Raw genomic sequence first — 20,607 nt, forward strand, 5'->3', positions numbered from 1 at the left:
CAAGTTTGAATTGGCTATGCAATGAGATTTGTGATATTTTCAATAGACTAGTAGTATGTTCTCTTGATTTTTTTCTTTATTATCTTAGGAAATCCTTCAAACATGTGAACAGTTATGTATCAAATAGAGCCACATATTGATAATATGTGGTTTAAAGATCCACTGAAAAAAAAATCTATAGTTTTCTGCTTTATTTGAATATAATTACATTAGAGCCTTGTTAAATACTAAATTGCCAAGGATTTTCTGTGGAGTTCAGTAGGTGTCTCCTGTGTCATTTTGATTAGTTTCCTTATTAGAATGCATGTACCTATAAACTAACAGCCAAAGTGATTTAAATCCCATTTAAAAGTTCTGAGAATCCCAGGAGACTTTGTAACTAGTTTGGATTAAACTGAAAAAGGATTTGTGTCTTTGTTTATTTTGGTTAAGGGATTTTTTTAGGTGAGTCAGTTTGGCTCTATAGAGTAATTATTTGGATGGGGGAGGGAAGGGAGGAAAAGAAAAGAAATTGCACTCCTCAGTCAAGTCTTTTACAGTAAAAAGTTGAGATGACTCAATTGCCACTGTATTGTTTGTTTCTGCAAGAATATTGTTTTGATTATTTTTCCTAAAAATATCTTCTTCTCATTTGCTTATGTTAATTGCTGACTTTTATCTATAGCTTGAAAGTGTGTTCACTGCAGCTTTGAGCACTATATATCTGCTCTGTGAAACTGGCATATTGACATTTCTTATGAAAAGTGGCATTTTGCATGTTTTCCTGAACTCTTCAGCATTAAAAAAGAAAAATGTTAGTTGTGCTTCTTGTTCTAATTCAAGTATCAAGGGTAGAAATCACCCAAAACCAGAATCCTCTGCTCCTAGCTATGCAGTGAGAAATTGGCCTGTGTTGTTTTTACTGAGCTATATGTGAGCACAAATATAAACCAACAATCAAGACAAAAACCTAGTATAAATGATATAAAATGCATTATACTGTATTTTTTTTTTCAACATACTGGAAGAACTTATTCAATTCTATTTGATGACTTAGTTTACCATTGCATTTTATAACAGACTAGCTGACCAATATCACTGGATTAGGTTCTTTCTGAGAGTATATCTATAGTCAGGTGTAAGCAACAGGTATTGTGCACACCTGGGTTTATGAATATGACTAACTATCTGAGAAATATATAGCAATGTATGGAATATGTTAGTTCATTTTGTTTAGTTTAGAAAACAAGATGCATTTATTTTAATATAACACTCATTAGTTTCATTATTTGAATTGACAAGATTCATGGAGGACCATTTCCAATATGAACATTGGCTGTTCATTTAAATTTTACTTTCTGGATATATTTGCTAAAGGCTAACTGTTTAAAGAACATTTGTGCTAGAGGTAATATTCACATTATTTGTACATATAGGATGTGGCAAAATTATTTGAAAATATTAAGACTTAACTCATTAATTCCTAGTAATTTAATACAGCCTTTTCCTGATAGCTATATTTCTGAATCAAAATGTGGAATTTTTTTTTCCCCTGAAGAAGAACTGGTGATTTCACTGTTCTATGAAATCAAAATCATATGAGATATCTGCAGCTAAAAAAATTATGGTACACTTTTTCGTTGTGCGAGTTTAATTTAAAATCAGTCTTATACATTCAGTGTTTACAAAAGAAAAAGAAGCTTAAAAAGCAGCCCACTGAAGTTGGAATTGGGAAGAGTTATAATTGATCTTCAGTTCAGCATGATCACCTGAAGGCAGTTGTGTAACTGCTGCCTGGTTTTATTTGAGAAATGAAGGAGACAAGTTAGGCCAATCTTGAACACACATCAGTGTGAAGTAGAAGCTTATTTGTGTTTTCTGCTCATGGAAAAAACTTCAATCATTATTCTTACCTGGACAGCCATTTTCTTCACAGTGAATCTTAGTGGAATGTTGAGTGCTGTTTGTGGAATCTAAGCACACTACTTTTTGGACCTCTCTCTCTACTGAAATCTGTCACTGTATCTTTGACACTTTAATTTCTTTCCTAGTAACCTTACAAAACAACTTTCTAATTTATCAGATCAGTTTGCCCAGGTGCTTTGGGAATGTTGAAACAAATACTTGTATGGTGGGTGCTCCTATAGTTACCTCTTTAATACTTAAACTTTTTGGCTACCTACTAGTGAAGAAAATAAAGGCCAACAGTATGGAATATACAGGACAAAAATTTGTGTTTACAGGTCATAGTGTCATAGCGTAGTACAAAATTGGACATTTACATCAACATTTGCACATTTTTTTAGTGAAATCTAATGTTTCTGTTAAGATAATAGATGAAAATCAGTACACAACCTTTAAAATATAGACTGGAAGGCCTCTGTAGCTGTAGAACTAATTGAAACATAACTTTTGTTTGTTTGTTGTAGTAAATTATTTTTTTCTGACAGAATTTAGGAACTCGTGTTTCAGTGCATCTGCTGGAAAGTAAGAAATGTTACTTTTTATTCATGATCTGGGTCATTGGAGACAGTGAAATGATTTAACCCATTCTTGACAAACACTCTGGAATCTTTGATAGAGATGATTCCCCTCCACACTAGTTTTCTTAAAAGCATTTAATTCATTGGTGGTTGTGAAGGAGGGAAGAGTTCTATAACTGAAATGAAAGTTGAAAAAACGCAACCATATTCCTTATCTCATCCTCTCCCATTCCATTGATTAGAGGAAGAATTACATTTAAAGACTAAACAAAGAGAGGAGAAATTTAAACTTGCTCACACCTTGAAATATTTTGCTTTTGCTTTAAATTAAGTTTTCTCTTTCAAATAAAGTGTCTGAAACTCTATGTAAAACTTCTTCGTAAGGGATGTCTGGTCCTGTCAGCAGTGTTTGCTGTGAGTTGTGGAAAAAACACCCCAGGGTTGTAGTTTAATTTTTGGTGGTATTTTTAGTTACACATGATAGAGCTAACTAGGTGAAGCCAAAGGTACAGATATTGTGCAAATCAATCTCGATATGCAGAACTTTTGCACATTCTCTGTGGAAGTGATTCAGAACACTGACAGAATTAACTGTCTCCCTGGCACAAAAGTTTCTCATTCTGGTGCTCTTATGTAAAACTGGATATTGTTTGCATCTACTCTTTCTTAGTTTTTTGGAGCACAGAAGAATTGGTGCTATCAGTTTTGTGTGTTGCTTCACAAAAGTGGTCAATTATGTCTGGTTCTTCAGTGTGAAATGCTTGTATAATATCTTAGTATTCTACTCCCTTACAATGTGACTACTGGAGAGCAGGTTTACTGGAAAGAATAGTTTGTCAAATGTATCTTGTTAATAACTCCACGTGTGTCCTTTGCTCATGGTTCCTCAGAGCGTTTTTTGTTTTAATTCCAACAGACAACCATTAGGAAACAGATTCCTGTACTTTGAGTCTCTAGGAGTAGTTTCCATTTTGTTAAAAAGAGTTTTCTTTTCTTTGTTGTTGTGGTGAGCATCATAAGAAATGATAATGGGAAATTTTAAATAATTAAACCATCAAATTTTCAAAACATTTGACCATTACTTGCTTTATCACTATGTCAACTGAGTGTCTCCTAGTCTATAATTCTGTTAATGACAGCAAGAATAGGCAGAACAGACATAAAAGTGGCAGGTGCATGGGATTTTACTAATATTGCAGTTGATTCAGTAGTTTATGTAAATATTGTAAAGATAGAAGTACTGAAATGGAAATAAACATTCTTACTGCTTTAGGAGTAAATGTCTACTCCTGACATTTCAGAAGTGATTTAGGCACAGAGGAATATTCACACTACTCAATTTCATCTGAAGGGCAGGCTTTGGAGGAACAGATTTATAGAGGGTGATCCAGAACGCCCTTCAATAAGAAACTGGTTTTGTTTTTTGGAGTAGTATAGCTGGCTAGGCACAGTCCCTACAGTTGTGTGGTCAGAATATCCTTTTCTCCTCATACTTTAGGTTTTAAAAGCACAACTGGAATGTAGTGTTCTTGGTGATGCAACCATTGAAAATGTGACTTTTGCTCTTAAGCAACGTAGATGGGAATTTGATGTACGGTTTAAAAATGTGTCCATATTAAACCGCATAAGTACATGATTTAATTGAACCCATGCAGTTTTGTTTGCAGTTGATGTTGAGTGGCATAAATATAAATAATAGTAGAAGGTAGCAGTTTACTTAAGATCTGTTCAGGGAAATATGATTTACTTTGAAGTGCCGTATAATGCTGTAGATGATGGAAGTATTGGATAAAAATTCCTGAGATGGGTTTCTAAAGAAGAATCAGAAACATTCATAATTAATCTGAAGATGCAGGAAATTAAAGGCATTTATGAGCTGATTTAGCTTCCTGAAATGATTTTTTTTTTTAATCATTTGAGTAAGAAGAAAAAGACTTCCTTAATTAGATTGAGTGTTTGATAGACAAAATGAAGTCATATGTATAGTGTTGAAGTTGACACAGTTCAATCTAGGACCCAGTTGAATGTCGACTCTCCTTTAAACTGATAAAGAAAAATTGTTATTTCGATTGCAAACCCAGGAGATAAAATTGTGAAGAAAATTATTGTTTGTTCTATTTTTAACACATGGCCTGTAAGCAAATAACAGAGATGTGAGCTTTATATAGCTTGTGCTAAACACCATGTGGTGGTTTTGGTTTCTGCCTTGACTCTCACAGTACCTAAAGGACAGAGTCAGTTGAAAACAGGCAAATTTACTTTTTAATCATTGCATGATCAAAATGTGTTTTATATTGTCAGCACTGAAAGAAAGAGAAAAATTGTTTATTACTAAGTTATTTAATTAGAAGATTATTTGTGTTGCTTTCCTAATACTTACTAACTACAGTTAAAAAACCTAAAGATAAGGAAGTTATATATGAAGGGGCTTTTTTTAAATTACAAGTGATAATGTGTTTTCTAGTATACATTTTAAATTAAATAGAAATTTTCTGTAATATAGTTTCTTTGGATTATATAATTGTTTTTATATTCTCTTCATCTATCCAAAAAATTCAGCAGTCATTCTCTTTTCCCCAGCTCAGACTGTCCTACATGTTCAAAGTTTGAAAACTGCAAGTCTTACAAATGTTTTGGCAAGATAGAACAGAATTTTGAGGTTAGTAATAAAAGTTGGGATTATCTTGGGACTCTGCTCGGCAAAGGGTCTCATTTTGCAAGGTCTATATGTTACAATTTTATACAAATCGATACCAAAACCTCCAAACATGGCTAAATCAAAGACCATCCAGTAAACAGTGCACTAAATGCTTACTGTGGAAAGATTTAGACCCTTGACTGGACTTCTGAAGATGCTAGAAGGCCTCATTGCTCATTCAGGGAAATACGTTATAAAAATTTCAGCCTTTGGGTTTTCTAATCCATTTGTAATGATCACAGTTTGATTATAAACACATGTAGTACTGAAATGTAATAACAATTTGCAATACTCTTGTACAAGCAAACATTTTAAATATGTCAGTTTTGTTTCTGCTTAGGTAAGGTATAGGTTTTGTTCATACAGATGTCATAAAGAAGAGATTGATTAAAAATTGTATCAAGAGTGTACTAGAGAGGAAAAATATACATGAAGCAATGCCATTAAACTTACTGATGGGGTTTGTCTTGATTTTTCTGTGTTTTTAAGTAGAATATTCGGGTGTATTGCTTGGGAGGTTGAGTATGTTTTAAAAATTCAAGCAAGGAAAGCCAGTGGATTTATAAATATTTAAGTATTTATAGTAAATTTTCCAGAGAAAAATATGTAAGTGTGCTATTATGTGGGGTTTCTCCCTAGTTCCAAAGATAGTAATGGTTGTCTTTTCTTTAATGAGAATAGGAGCTCAAAGGATAATTTGGTATCCTGGGCAGATGCAAAATTGGAGAGGCAGGTTCATTTGATATACGTACAGATTTTTCGACAGCATTCTTGACAATATCAGCAATTTTACTAGATTTGCAAAGCAGGAAGAGAAACCTTGAGCAACCTTGAGAATGAAACATCTCAGAATTAGAATATGGAGCTTTCTCAAGGATAAACAAAGCTCTCATAAATTTTAATTGGGTTTTTTTTTTTTCCATTGTGGGACCCTCTCATCCTGGAAATGCCTTGTAACCAATCTTGTGGAATTATGTGAATTTTTTTCTGAGCACCTGTAGTGTTCTTGGGATTCAGTTAAACCGAATAACACTTAATTTAGAATAAGATGTATTAATCGACTAGACAATAGAAATTGAATGTATTCTTCGGTGGTTTAGTCTTTCATACTCATAATATTTCAAGGCTTTTACAAATCCAAATCTGACATTAGTTTTTCAGCAGTGAAGCACATGCATTCTTTGATAAAAAAATTTGTTTTGCAGTCTATGGACTATGAAATTACAAATTTTCTTAGATAGTTAAGCAGAGTTTGGTGTCACCTATAGACTTCCCTAGCTGGGCAAAAATAAATAGTGCCATATTCTCTCTTGCATTGTGCTCTAGGTTTCTGAACTAGAGGAGAAGGGGAAAGCCTTTCTCAGCCTCCAGGTCTGACTGCACAGGCAGGAAGCACAGGATATTTCATGTTCTTGAGTGATTTGGGTGGCGTTTTTGCTTTTTTTCCCCCCTCTTTTTTTTTCCCTTTTTTTTTCTGTGATTTTTTTAATTTGTTTGTTATTTTTCATTTTGTTATTTTGTTGATTTCATTTGTTATTTTAGGACTTCTGAGAATGAAAGAGTTATGTATGTATTTTAGATTATAAAAGTTCCCCTTTCCTTATCTTGGTCAACAAATAAGACAAATGGCATAAGGATGAAAGGGCAGAGCCTTACCAAGTTAGGCATTTGTATAAAGACAGTGCACAAAACTCCTGAGAACTTCCCTTCAGTGTGTTAGTGTAGCTACAGATCTGTTCATCGTAGTTGTTCATAGATCATAAACTGCTTGTCGATGTTTGTTACTTACCTGCTGTTCACAGGGAATAGTTCAGATTCTGCTCATCTCTATTGAGAAATGAACTCTGGCTGTTTAGTTATTTTTAGTCTTTCATAGGCCTTAGTGGCACATAAATGAATCCAAGAGATGAGTTCTAGATTGCCTTAATCTCCTGTGACAATGTGGGCTATTTCCAGGGTTTCCATAGGAATAGGAACAATGTTCTCCATTTGAGTTCATGAGATAATGATAATGGAACAGAGTAGGAAGTGTTGAGTAAATCTTGCTTGTTTCCATGGTAACTGCAGCTAGTTTAAGTTCCGTTTATGCATCTTCTTTTTCTGAATATTTGTTTATTATTGACAGTAGCAAGGATTGTTTGGCAGGGTTTTTGCTTTGGATCAAAGAGTGGGCTTTTGCCCACAGTCTTATGGGAAAGTTCTTCTCCTGTGCATATTTCTCGAACATTGAATTATTCAATTCTGTGTGTGGATGCTACGTGTAGATGTAGCATTTCTGATTGTCACTATGTCTTTCAAATAGCCACCCTGTGTTTTTGGAAGACTTCTGCAATTTCAGTGGTTAAACTAAAATAATAAAAATAAAAGCATGATAATATCTCCATATAAGTTGATATCTAGGACCAAGAAGTCCCTTCATTATCAGCTATGATACTGTAATATAGGAATATAGGTGGCTGTTTGCAATCCTTTCACCACCAGCTTGCTCTTAGTATATTTTTTTTTTTTAGTGTAGTTTGGACAATGCTCTCAGGCACATGGTGTGATTCCTGGGGTGTTCTGTGCATGGACAGGAGCTGGACTCGATGATCCTGGTGGGTCCTTTCAAACTCAGCATTTTCTATGATTTTGCCAATCTTAAACTTCCTTTTCTGTAAAGTCACCCATGAAGTGCATGGCTAACATGCACTTCATGGGTGATGTGTCAAACATACATAGTATTTTTTTTTCTCCTCAATTTTACCAGTTTTAAGTACTTCTATGTGTGGAATGGGTTAGGTTAACATAAGGCATGATGTACATGGTAAAATCAAATCAAGAAAAGGATAAACAGTACATTTCATAAAGGAATGACATGAACTATGCTGAGAAATGGACTTAAAACCTTGCATTTGAATTCTTAGCTCAGAAGGTGGAGAAATAGAAAATTAGTGCATACATCACACATGCAATCTGTAAATGTTTATGCTAATTAAAATTGCTAATTTTTGTAAGCTTTCTTTTTTTAAGCCAGATCTCAATGTAGCTTAATCTACCTTATTTATGTGGTGTTTCAGTCAGTTTATAGCTGCTGCTATGAAAGTTACCTAGTGTAGGTAACTACTGTACCTCTCTCCAAACTTTGTGCTGTGCTGCAGTGACTTCTGTGACCTCTAGATAGATGACCATGCTTGCATAATTCAGCCTAACAGTATTATAAAGCATGAGGCTTTTCCTGAAGTGGGAATAAATATATTCTTCTAACATTTTTGACATCTACCACTTCTTTTCTTGTCTAAATTAAGATATCAGTGGCATTCTGTTATTAAAATACAGAAGTGCGAGGACATCTTAAAATCATGTGTTAAGTTTTAAATAGTGTGATTATTTGGAGAAAGTCAGGAATGTGGTTACTCTTCAGGCAGAGCACAACTGGTTTAGGTAAACAGTTAGACAATATTTCTGTTATACAGATCTTCATTGTTGAAAAATTGTTGTAATGCTGTATCACTCTATCAGTGTCCTGTGTCACTGTATATGAATGTCAAACAGAAGTTAGGAAAAGTCCTTGCTACTTATTTCTTAGATACAGCTAGAATGAAAGTGTATTAATACAGAAGTGTTCCTTCTGATAATGCTGTGTTACATCCTCATGATAAGAGTGTGATGCAGAGGAAATTTACCTTCCACCTACGCCATTGACAAGAGTCAGGTATTGAACAAAAGATATGAACACAACTGTTGCAAATGAAGCCTGTTTACAAAGCTCACTAGAAGAGACAGATGGCTTCCCCTAAGGCATTTGTGCCTTTCCTATGCAAAGGGCTGCTCTGATGATGCAGTTGATAATATTGATTTTTTTCACGTTTTGTTTTTCCACCCCCCTTTGCATTTAGTGTATTTGATAAAATTGTGCTTGTAATCAAAGCACTGCTGTGATAAGGCATATTTTTAAAGATAATTCTGTATATGCTTTTGTACAGCTCTACAATCAGTGATTGGTTCTGTGGGGTGGGATAAATGGAACAAATTGCAAAGCTTGTGGTTAAAAAAAACCCTCTTCATTTTGGTGTTCAGCAAAAACTAACAATGATTTTTTACACAAAATATTGTCTATCACAATCAGTTTCCTTTTGCTTCTTATATAATTTTTTTTCTTTTTTAAACTGTTGTTTGGTGCTTAACTTGAATGTGCACAAGTTTCCTGAGAATTGTTCTCAGCATATTTTTCCTGGCTTCAGTAGTTCTATGTGACTCCTTAAATCTGCATTGCTTTGCACAGGAGATTCCTCTCCGTTGTAATTAATGCTTGTTTCAGCTTCAAATACTGCAGCAGAGACAACTTCAAAGCTTACCACTACAGCTGCTGAAAGTCCCACTTTTCCTGTGAAGTCTGATGTCTGTGTTGGTAAGATTTGGAAGGCTTGGTTCAATCTCAAGTAATAGTAAACAATCTACTTGTCTTTCTGAAAAGAGAGCAGGAAATCTAAAGGTAGAAACCAGAATGGAGAAGTTGTCAATTTAAAGTCAGAATCAGGGAATATTAACTGCCTGTTCCATGTGTTTCACCTGGAAGCTGAAATCTCTCAGGCTCTTCCATAAGTCTATAGCAAAATGCCATGAGTTTGAAGAAGAAACTTGCATGTCTGCTCTGAATGGTCCTGCTCCTCCTTCCTAGTCAGAGAGTCTTTATCCTGCAGACACTTTCCTTCGTCTCAGGATAAAGCTAGGACAAATGGGATAAAGCTAGGCAAGGTGGGAGAGAAAGGGAAAGGGACGGGACTTTTCAGAAGTTTGAAACAGTCCTGCAGGTTCTTTCACTCTTGTGAAGATTGCTTCTTTTCAGCATAGCTATGTAGGATAGGTGGGTGAAAAGGCAATTTCTGCAATGTATTTCCATGCCTTCTTATGATCTATACAACCACTGACTGTGGTCATGAAGAGAGGCTCACAAAACTAATGTAATTGAGGCAGGGTAAGTATAGAATGGAAAATGAAACATGATCTGATTCTTCCTCTATTTCTAGTCCAAACTTCGAAAAATTTTATTTCAAACACAGTGTACTTGTTACTGCTCAGAATGGTGATACCATTTGGGAACTAAAGTGAAATGTGGAACCTGATCCTTCCTTGCATAGACAGAAACTCCTCACTGCATGCAAACTAAGCCATCCAGTTCTGTCAGATGCCCACAGTCCCCTCATTGAAAAACATGTAACTCCCACATACTGTTAAAAAAACCCAGTTTGTGCCTGTCAGGGTAAAATCTTGCAAAAATTACTTCAGTAGAGATGAGTAGATTTTAGTGAGCCATCTGATTGTTGTGATACACAAAATGGGATACTGTCATGAGCCTTCTGCAAAGCATAGGAGAATGCTAAGGTTTTGCATAGAGAGGAACTATTTTCTTTGTTATTGTCAGGCATTATATTTAATTATATTTAATCTTATGCATTTTGAAGGTGCTGCATGTACCTTGAGAAAGTGTAGCTGTGTATCTTGGTAACAAGCAAGAATATATTGTCTGCAGTTTAGTGTCAATGCATCCTTCTGAGCGATTTAATTTTATAATATTTTTATTCTTTTCCTCACGAGAAGGAAGGAAGTCTGGTCTTGTGAAATTGGATGCCTTGTTTTGGATTTTTAAATCTGTCCAACCCAAGTACTCTAAGGTTTAATTTAACCTTAGACAGAGAATTTTGAATTAGAAGAATCAACAGAGTGCACCATTAGCGCAGTTGGCAGTTGATCTGTATGTGCTTTGGGTGTCATTAGACTGTCTGGACACTGTTGCATGCTGCCATTTCTAGTCCATTCCATTCTATTCTACAGTTTAGCAACCATGCATATATAAACAGAACCTGGAACATTCAGTTCTATTATTTTAGCTAAATCAAAGAATTCTGCATTCTGCTCTAAGCAATGTAAACAAAGCTCATCTGTCACATTCTCCTACCCCTCAAAAGCCTGGCATAGTATTATGGATGGAAACTCAACACAGGTATGAAAAGATGAATTCAGCAGGATCTTTCTTGAATATGATAGCAGTTTGCTCAGATCTTTTTTTTTCCAAGGCTGAAGTTTTTTTTCTCAACAAAGGCCTCAGCAAATTTTGTCATTGGTACTTAAGTCTAAGGATTTATTTTAATGAATATGATCAAGCTGCACAATGTCAGACAAGATTTTAAAGTCCTTTTCTGCTATATTTAAAGGATTTTAAGATATTGTCAAAAATAATAGAGTAAATGCAAATCAGAGGTTTTTTTCCCATATTACAAAACAGCAACATAAATCAGCTCATAGAACATAAAAGGCTTGCATGTCATGTTATTGGAAAGGTATTTGAGAAACCTGTAGGTATTTTTCTATCAAACTGTAGAAAATTGTAATAGTTTCCTTACAGATTACATTTTTAGATTTGTCTTTTTTTCTCTCTTGGTAAATATTATAAAGTTGTTTTGGATAAGTTGTTTGATGGTTTTCAGTTTGCTGTTTGTAGAAGGCTGTGAAAAGTAACTAAGAAAACGAAGCCACCAGATGATAGGTTTGCAGTTGCTCTTTGGTGTTTTTAAATACAATAGCAAATTTTTAAGAGTCTTTGGACTGGAAAAAGATTGTTAGCCACTGGCTTAAATCTGTTGGAGGAGTTAGTTGGGCAGAAAACTCTCCTGTCTTTGAAGTATCAGCTAGAGGAAGTACAAGAAATGGTACAGTCCATAACAGTAACTCTTAATTTCTGAAGCATTTTCTGTCTTGAAAAATTATATGAGCAGTGTGAATTCAGTAACTGCAGCAAGGAACTGGAAATTTGACATATTTTCTCTGCTCAGGTATAACAGTAACTTTGTTGATTTTGAACATATAACTAAACTTACTATTCTTCCTGTGTTTCTGTGCAAGCTAGGATTAAAATTAATTATCCATGCTTCTAAAAAGTCTTTAAATCAGCTTTTAAAAAGTCCTAAAACCAAGAATTTAATTATTTAGTGAAGTTTTTTTTGTCTTCCAACACACATTTTCCAGTCCAAAATATATTCCTGTCCTACATGGTTAAATCCATTTAGTATTATGAAATATATAATATGTGTTCTTAATATAAATTTTGTATAGCCATACACACACATATTTGTCTATCTATATATAAATTATTTTTACTTCCATATTACACTGTTGAAGATTGCATACTCATGCATCAAAATATTTTTTACTATATAGGCTCTTTTCCCTAATGTCTCTGTTCTGTACTTCTGCTTTTTTGAAAACCTCTTTTGGGCCCGATAGGTGCAGACAGATAAACAATCTGAATTTTTCCTTGCCATGCAGTCCATTAGACTTATTATGTATTCTCTTTTGGAAAGAGCCTCGGGCATCAACACTAGTTGCTTGTGGTCTCTTTATAGCTGATGGCTCTTGATATGAAAGACCTATTTTTTAATGATGCAGTTTCATTGCCTATTCAACCCCACTGTTTTATTTCTACAAGTAAAAAGCCTGCCTGTGTGAGATCTCTTATTTCCCTTAATTGAACATATCTTGTGGTTAAAAAAAAATAGTTAAATCTGGTTTTATAAAACTTAAGTTATATGACTAGTTGAGAATTAATCACGAGTTAATTAATTGATATGGAATTACAGGAATAAGCATAAGCTGAAGCTTGAAAGCTTTTGTTTAATTTGATATGTTTTACAAGGGTTAGGATATCAAGAGTAGCAAGAATTTTTTTAAACAATATCAGTGTGACATAAAATGCAATACAAATAGAAATAGTTTATGTTTCTGATTTGCTGATAACATGTTCAGATTCCCAGTGGATAAACCCTTACGACTTTGATGAAAATGAACCTGTTAGATATGAAAATGATTGTAAAAACTGACAGAGTTAATTAGTGAACTGTATCTAGGCACTAGAAGGTTTAAATAATGTTTCAATTTTTGTTTTTTGGTGCGAAACTGATGTTTTAACCCCCAAACTTGTTATACAATTCAGGAACCTCATTTATTCCTTTGTGACTTCAGTGTGACTGCAATTATTTACAAGAAATTCCATTGATTTCATCAGTAATACAGAAAGCATAGCAGAAACAGTTTTAAGACATGTTGGAAATGAAAATTGGATGACCAGTAGAATTTCGAGACCGTTGCAAGGTTAAACTGAACAGTTTTCATCACTTCTCATACTGTGATGTATTACAGAGGAATGCGTTCATGCTGTCTTGCTTGCTCACAAGAAAAATTGAGGGAAAGTATTTTAAAATACACTCTAATCAGCTCCACTGTGCTGTTTGTTTGGTTTTGTTGTTTGTGATTTTGTTTGTTTTGTTGGGTTTTTGTTTAGTTGGTTATTTGTGGGGGTTTTTTTTCCATTTTTTGTGGGGAGGGAGGGATGGTAATTTTTTTAGTTTGATGTCTTTGCGATTCTTTGTTATCCAGTAATCTCTTTGCATTAATTTATGCACCACCATTTGATATTGTTGGATTCAAATTTCAAGATTGCCAAGTTTTTCTCAGTAAATAATGACAGTGTGAACTCTATGAGGATTTAATATATTGTTGCCATTAAAATACTCTACAGAGAGAATTTTGGTAGGCATTTGCAAAGCCCTGTGTTTACCTGATGGGAACTTGAGAGGTTGGTACTGATGATACCATATATCTCTATTACATTATCTCTTTTACATTATTCTTAATAGGTATTTCAAGCAGTTCACTTGATATTAAATTAAGACGTGCTCTTTTGTTCCCTTTGATGTGATAGTTAGCACCTGATACAAATATTAATACTGTAAGATGAACTGACCAATTCTCTGCTGGTTAATCATATCATTTATTGTAAATGAGGGACTTAATGGTTTTTATTATCAGTCCAGCAGGTTTGTTCTTAAACATTCAAAATTCTTGGTCTTTCCTGTTCTCTAATCTGGATCATATTTTCTTTTTGTATAGAATGTGTTAGATGATATCAGACTTGGAGGTTTTAATGCTCAGTTCAAGGATTCCACTTCTGTGGTCAGATTGCCTACTTCCCTTTCAGTCTAAAATTTGTCTTTTAATTTACTCTTTTTTCTTAACTTTATAATGGATAAGAGGAGTAAATTAGCAGCAGAGATTGTTGTTTTAAATGCTACTCCACAAAATCATGATATTTTTAACTGTTAGGCTACCTCCAGTCTAGGGGAGCTGATTTGAGAGAGGAGAAAAGGGATCTGCTTGTCAAAGAAACTTTTTGTAGGAGGTCCTAATCCACTAAAGAAGAAAATCAGAGTTGTCTTCAACTGAAAGGCAATAATATGCAGGAGCTGGATAGCATCTGTTTTAGTGTTTCTAAGTCCTCAGTAGGGAGATGTGGGAAGGGGGCTGGCAAAAGTTGTAAACCTTCTGTCTTATGCACTGGCAGATTATAGAGTCTAAGGACAAGAGAAAGCACTGTTAGGCTGAAAGATGCAGTTCATTTATGAAATTTGTTAACCTGAAATGCACTACAATTCTCATACTTTACCCCATAAATAGAAACAAACAATAGAAAGTGTATTTTGAGAAACTGTGAGTTGCCCTCATCTCTCAGGTTAAAAAGAAACCAGTGCATCTTTGCTTCTCTTGCACCTTCAGAAAGCTACATACGTGCCTGTTATTTCCTAACACAGTGCATTTTCCAGTTTTATTCTTATGGATGATATGAAGTCCTTTAATTTCTCTAACAGAGCATAATGTTATGTCCAAGAATTCTGATCTAGACACTAAAAGAAGTGATAACAAAGGAATACAGAAAGTGCCTCCAGAACCTGTTTTTTTGGTCTTGTATACTGGATTAGTTTTGGCATGAGAGATGTGAAAAGATGGCTTAACACTATAAAAATGAATAACTGACTAGAAAGAATTCAGTTTTACTTGGGAACCTTCATTAAATATGAATGCATATAATTAGTAATTCTACTGCTTGATCTTTCCTTATGTATTAGGTGCAAGGTATGTTTTCTACTTTTTAGAGTAGAGGACAAATAATCCAGTTGAATCTTAAACTCTCCATATAGAAAAAATTGACAGGACTATGTCTACTGTGAAAAGCAGTTAGTTCAAAGTGCCATTGAAACATTTTCAAGTATTGTAAAAACAAAATACATGTCTTTATTTGCTGAAATGTCTAAAAAGCATAATTCAGCTGACAGAAGTGCCAACAAATGTATTATTTGAGTTACCTTCCTCTGCTTACTTGTTTGGTTTAAAAAAAATACACAGTGAGATTCCTTATGAAAGTGTCAAAAACCAGTTCAGAAGGAAAAAAATCTAAGGAACTGTAAGATGGAAAGCATATTAAGACACAAAGTTAAATTTGTTTCTAGCTTCTGCGTGCAGTTCTACTCTTGTCCATATCCATATACTTCAGCTGAAGTTAGTTCAGTCAATCCACATTTACATTGGTTTAATAGAGGACAGATGTACTCTGCTATATTTGAGGAAGACCATGTTCCTGTCAGAGGGCCAAATGAAACTTTATCAGAACTGGAGACGTCTGTCTTCCTACAAGAAATTTAAAGACTAATATATGTGCAGGTATATTGTTAATGAAAAAGTAATTATGGGTTCTTTCTTAAAGAAAGATGAATAGACTTGAGAATTAAAGAGAACGAAGCAGAAAAACTGTCCCACCACAGTCCTCCAGGGAATTTTCTAGGCTCAAGGTCAGATGCTGTTGAATAGAAATGAAATTCTGTCAAAATTCCCTCTCTCAAGCCTTTCCCTTGGCAGGACAGATATGGACATACAATTAATATTTAACAGTAGTAACAGTTTATAGGTTAAGCAAAAATTTGGCTGAAGCAGCTTTGCATGTGGTTGGAGACATTCTGATTTTTGCATGGTTCTTTATAGCACTTCCAGTTTTCTAGACACCTTTTCAGTGTTGGAATACCATGCTCTTCCTTGCACTCTAAGTCTGTGAGTTTCAAGATGGCAAACTGATGCTGGATATTTTAGTAAAAACTTTCAAACTTAACAGTGAGGTCTTTTCTCATGTGTTTGACTAGGGAATTATGTTTTTATTTCCAAGCCTTAATTTTATCTCAGTGTGGAAGCCCTGCCACTTTTATCCTTGGTAAAATTATATTAAGTAGTGAACTGTTTCTTTTCCAGTTTTTGTAGGAAGATAATGTGAAACAGTAAGTTTCAGCAAAACATTGTTTCTGATACAATTCTCTAATAGTGTACTTTCTGTTTAACTGAAGGTCCATTAAGTGTGGACATCTGCTTATATGGAAATACATCAGTGTGACAGTTATTCCCAAGGACACAAGTATATATACATGTTGTACTTCAGTAAGTATGTTCTCAAAAAACAGCAAAGGAAACGCAAACTACTGATTGTATCTTCTTCCGATTGCACTAAGAGCAGACATCAGCCATAATATTAAGTTATTTAAACTGTATGCATAGGTTTTTAAGTATAAAGAGCGTATTTGGTTAGTGTTTGTTGGTGTTTTGAAGCAATTTAAGTGACAAAAAATTATTAGGTCTATTGACAGATTCAGTGTTTTATGAGAACTGTTAAAAAATGCAAGTTTTGTATTAAATATTGCCTACTTTCCTACTACTGCATGATGTATTATCTATTGGTCTATAGATAAGATTTTTCCAGAAAATTTTTTAATGGAGCCACGTAAAGACTTTTGTACTGCTGTCTAATAAAGCAAGGTCAAGGGAAGTTGTAATGCAAAGCTTAATGCTTGGGGTTTTTTTCCTCAAAATATTTTCTTTTTGCAGTTATACAAAACAATGTTTTTAATATTTCATTGTTGCAGCAATGACATCTCATAGTATTTCACTGAATGAATACATTAGTTAAAAGTAAAAAGACTTTCTTGCATGGGAGGCACATTGCAGCTTATTTATTGGTAGTTGAAAAAGTAGTTGTCCTACTGTGCTAAAGTCCCCCATAATACATTTTATAAGGAAAGCATTATACTAATGTCAACATTTTCTTTTAAAATCAATAGATCTGGTAATTTTTTAATTAGAATAGTTAATTGCAAAGCATTTCTTTTGAGAGGTACTTTGAAATAGTGACATGAAAAGACTATCAATTCAATCTTAATGTTATGAAACATCTTGACAACATAATGATTTCAATTAACTCTGACTGGAAATTTAACTTCCACTCATGTAAAATGCCACAGAAGAGAAGTGGCATAACTTAAGATTCTGGCAGGTATGTAACACTAGTTATCTGAGTTCTGTGCATATAAGACATATCCTGGAAAACTGCTTCTAGATCGAGCCAGCAACATTTGGCTTTTCAAAGTCATGTTCTATATGGTTGTATGCCGCCAACTATGGAACACAGTATATCTTGTTCAGTTGGATGATGACCACAGGTCACTGAGCCTTCCCTTGAGCATCATTGACTTTATTATTCATTTCTTCCCCCATCCCTCAGTACAATAGTCAAGAGTATGATGCCTAAAATGTCTGTGCTTACGTATGTTCTACTACAGGTGCAGTTACATTGACAAAAGTTGTCTTCCCAAGAGAGTCTGTTTCTAATAGCAAAAGCCCCTAGTATAAATGATTTTTTTAACCAGCAAGATATGCTAATGTATGACTTGTTTATTATGGTAGAAATGATTCATTACTTTACTTTTGAATATTAAGATGGAAAAAGGGATAAATTTCCATTGCTTCATTCAGTTTTAACACAAACACTCAGGTTAGCTTTTAATTTGAAGGAGTGTATGATGTTCAAAGCTAGCAATAAAATCCTTTTTCTTTTTCCTGAAAGACAGAGGTAGCATCAGAGGTATGATATAGAGGCTATGAAAGTTTAGAGGCAGAAATATCTACCAGCAGAAGAAAGAAAGAAAAAGTTCAAGACTAAAGGTTCTCAATAAATTCAGTTCTTCCCCCATATATCTTCCTTTTCATATGTGCTTGGAATGTAAAGGCTATACTTTTTACTTATGGTTTTTTATATATATTTAACTGCTCATGTGTCGTATCACTCTTATCTAAGAGATGTTTAATGAGGTTGTTGTTTTATTATAACAGAAAGTTTTCAGCTCTTAGTGTTAGTTACTAAGGCCCTGTGTGTGTCGGGGGGAGAAGGTCAGGAAACAAATCCATAAAAAACTGTAACATTTTCATCATGTCTCACAAATCAGAACTAGGCTTTGCTAATCACTGCAAAGACAGAAAACATGAGCAGGTGCTTTCCTAGAGAGCTTTCAGTTTGATTAAGATGGAAAGAGGATATGAGACCCAAACAAATTCTGTGCTGACACTTAACCCAGGAAGTCAATACCAAAATTCAGAAGTGAATGTTAATTCAATACTCTGCCTGATCATTAAATGAAGTTTATTTCCTTCTTTTTATGATATTATATTACACCAGTTTCAGAAACTCATGACTACATTTAGTTGTTTAGTTGGTAAGACTATTTAGCCAAGTTGTCCTAATTGGAAGAAATATCACATTCTTCTAACATTCAAATTGTTTGTCTTGTAGTGCTAAGGAAAAGGGAGTTATGAGTTCTTTCCATTTTGAAGGAGACCTAGCGCTGAAAAATAACATCTGTGATACCCCCTTTCCAGCTTTGCATGGCAGCAGGGATAATTTGGGGATAATTAGTATTGGCTTTTCTTGCATCTCAGATGATTGTCTTTGCATGAAGTTGACTTGGATGAGGGGAAATACCTTGGCAAAAATAGCCTGGACACAATATTATAGAGGCTTTTCCCTAGCCTGTTCAGATAAGGTAACCTGCCTTCAAATAGTGTAACCTTTAAATAGCATGCCTGGCCAGTTCTGTCAGATCGTATCAGGAAACTCTTGTTTTGCCTTTGTTTGGAAAAGAAGAGTGATGTAATTGCATAACCATAGAAGTGGTTCCTTTTGTGTGTGTGTGCAAAAAAAAAAACAACCAAACAAAAACCTAGTAAGGTTAGCAAAAATATTGTTATTCTCACTGTGCTTAAGTCATTTCTTAGGCTTTGAAATACAAACAATGACTTGCATCCTAAAAAGTTGTAAAACAAAGCCCACCAAAAAACCCAAACCAAAACAAAACGCAACTCCAAAACCTCCAATACCAAGCCAAAAAACCTTTGGAATATGATTCAGTAAAGAAATCAATATGAACATATATTCTTGAATTTTTTGCATCATCCTGCTGAATGCTTTCAGAAGACAACGCAAAGTGAACTTAATTTTGCTTGTAAATAATGTAGCCGTTTGGTAAGTGTTTTAAGCAGTAGTTGTTATGACCACAAAGTGTAGAAATTCCAAGATTATCTATCCTGTTTTCAAACTTACCGTTGCACAAATAGTTTCATGCTGTGTTGTGAAAAGCCCACCATAGGATGGACAGAGATGCTGAATACTGAGTTTGAGTGTGATTTTGAGTGTGATTTTTGTAATGCTTGCTTTACAATTATTTTAGTTTTGTTCCCCTAGTTTTCTTGTTATGGTAGCAGTCCCTTTTTTATCCTTCTATATGTTATTTTCTAGCAGATTATATTTTAATGCTGAATTAAACATTATGGAAGCGGAAGTAGCTGTCATCTTCTGTATTGTATGTATGTGGATATGGAGGCTGTGGATCTGACTCTGCACTTGCTTAGAATTCCAGAACATGAAACTTCAATTTCTGGACTTGATGTTTTAATATGAGGAAAGATGTTCTTTTGATAAATTAACATTCTTCATCACGTACAAATATTGTGTTCAATTACAATGCCCCTTTACTAGAAAAATTTGCAAGGTATGCTTTGAAGAAGGTTGAAAACGATGTCATTTGACTGCTGCTGACTGTGCTTAAAAGGAGAACTGAATCAAGGATGCACTGTCTGAACTGAATCAAGGGATGTCTTCTCCTGACCTGATAAAGAAAGAAGAGTTTTTGAGACTTACTGCCTAGTGTTTCTGTTATTGTTTAGCTGACATACTGTGATTGAAGATAATGACAAATATTAGTGGTGTTTTCCACCTGTTGAAACCACTTACCAACTTCAATAAGAACTTGTAACTGTTCTCTAAAAATAACTATTATTTTAATAAGTATATTACTCTACATCTGAACAGAATTAAGTAGGTCTTTATAACCAGCTTTTAAAATAGTTCAATACATAAAGTTGCAGATGAATTGTTTAGTCATCACTAAGTAAGACTAATGGGTAAAGCACTGGAACAGAGAAGTTGTGGATGCCCCATCCCTGTCGGTGTTCAAGGCCAGGCTGGATGGGGCTTGAAGCAACCTGGTCTAGTGAAAGGTGTCCCTGACCATGGCAGGGAGGTTGGAATTAGATGGTCTTCAAGGTTCCTTCCAATCTATACCATTCTATTATTCTGTGAAATATTTAGTAGAACAACAGGTAATTCCTGAAAGCTGTAGATATAATATAATCATTCTCTTGGAGGAAATCCTTCTTGGAAAAAAATTCATGATAATTAAATTTCTTCAATCAGTTTCTTCATTCTAAATA

General features: G+C 34.3%; 1 protein-coding gene across 41 annotated transcripts in view; it reads left to right on the plus strand.

Annotated features, from left to right (window-relative positions):
* The window catches only part of KCNMA1 (potassium calcium-activated channel subfamily M alpha 1), a 471,638-nt gene that overhangs the window by 126,343 nt on the left and 324,688 nt on the right, over positions 1-20,607 (plus strand). The window lies entirely within an intron of this gene.

Source organism: Lepidothrix coronata, unplaced genomic scaffold (genome assembly GCF_001604755.1).
Source record: "Lepidothrix coronata isolate B3197 unplaced genomic scaffold, Lepidothrix_coronata-1.0 Scaffold17, whole genome shotgun sequence".
Taxonomy (NCBI): domain Eukaryota; kingdom Metazoa; phylum Chordata; class Aves; order Passeriformes; family Pipridae; genus Lepidothrix; species Lepidothrix coronata.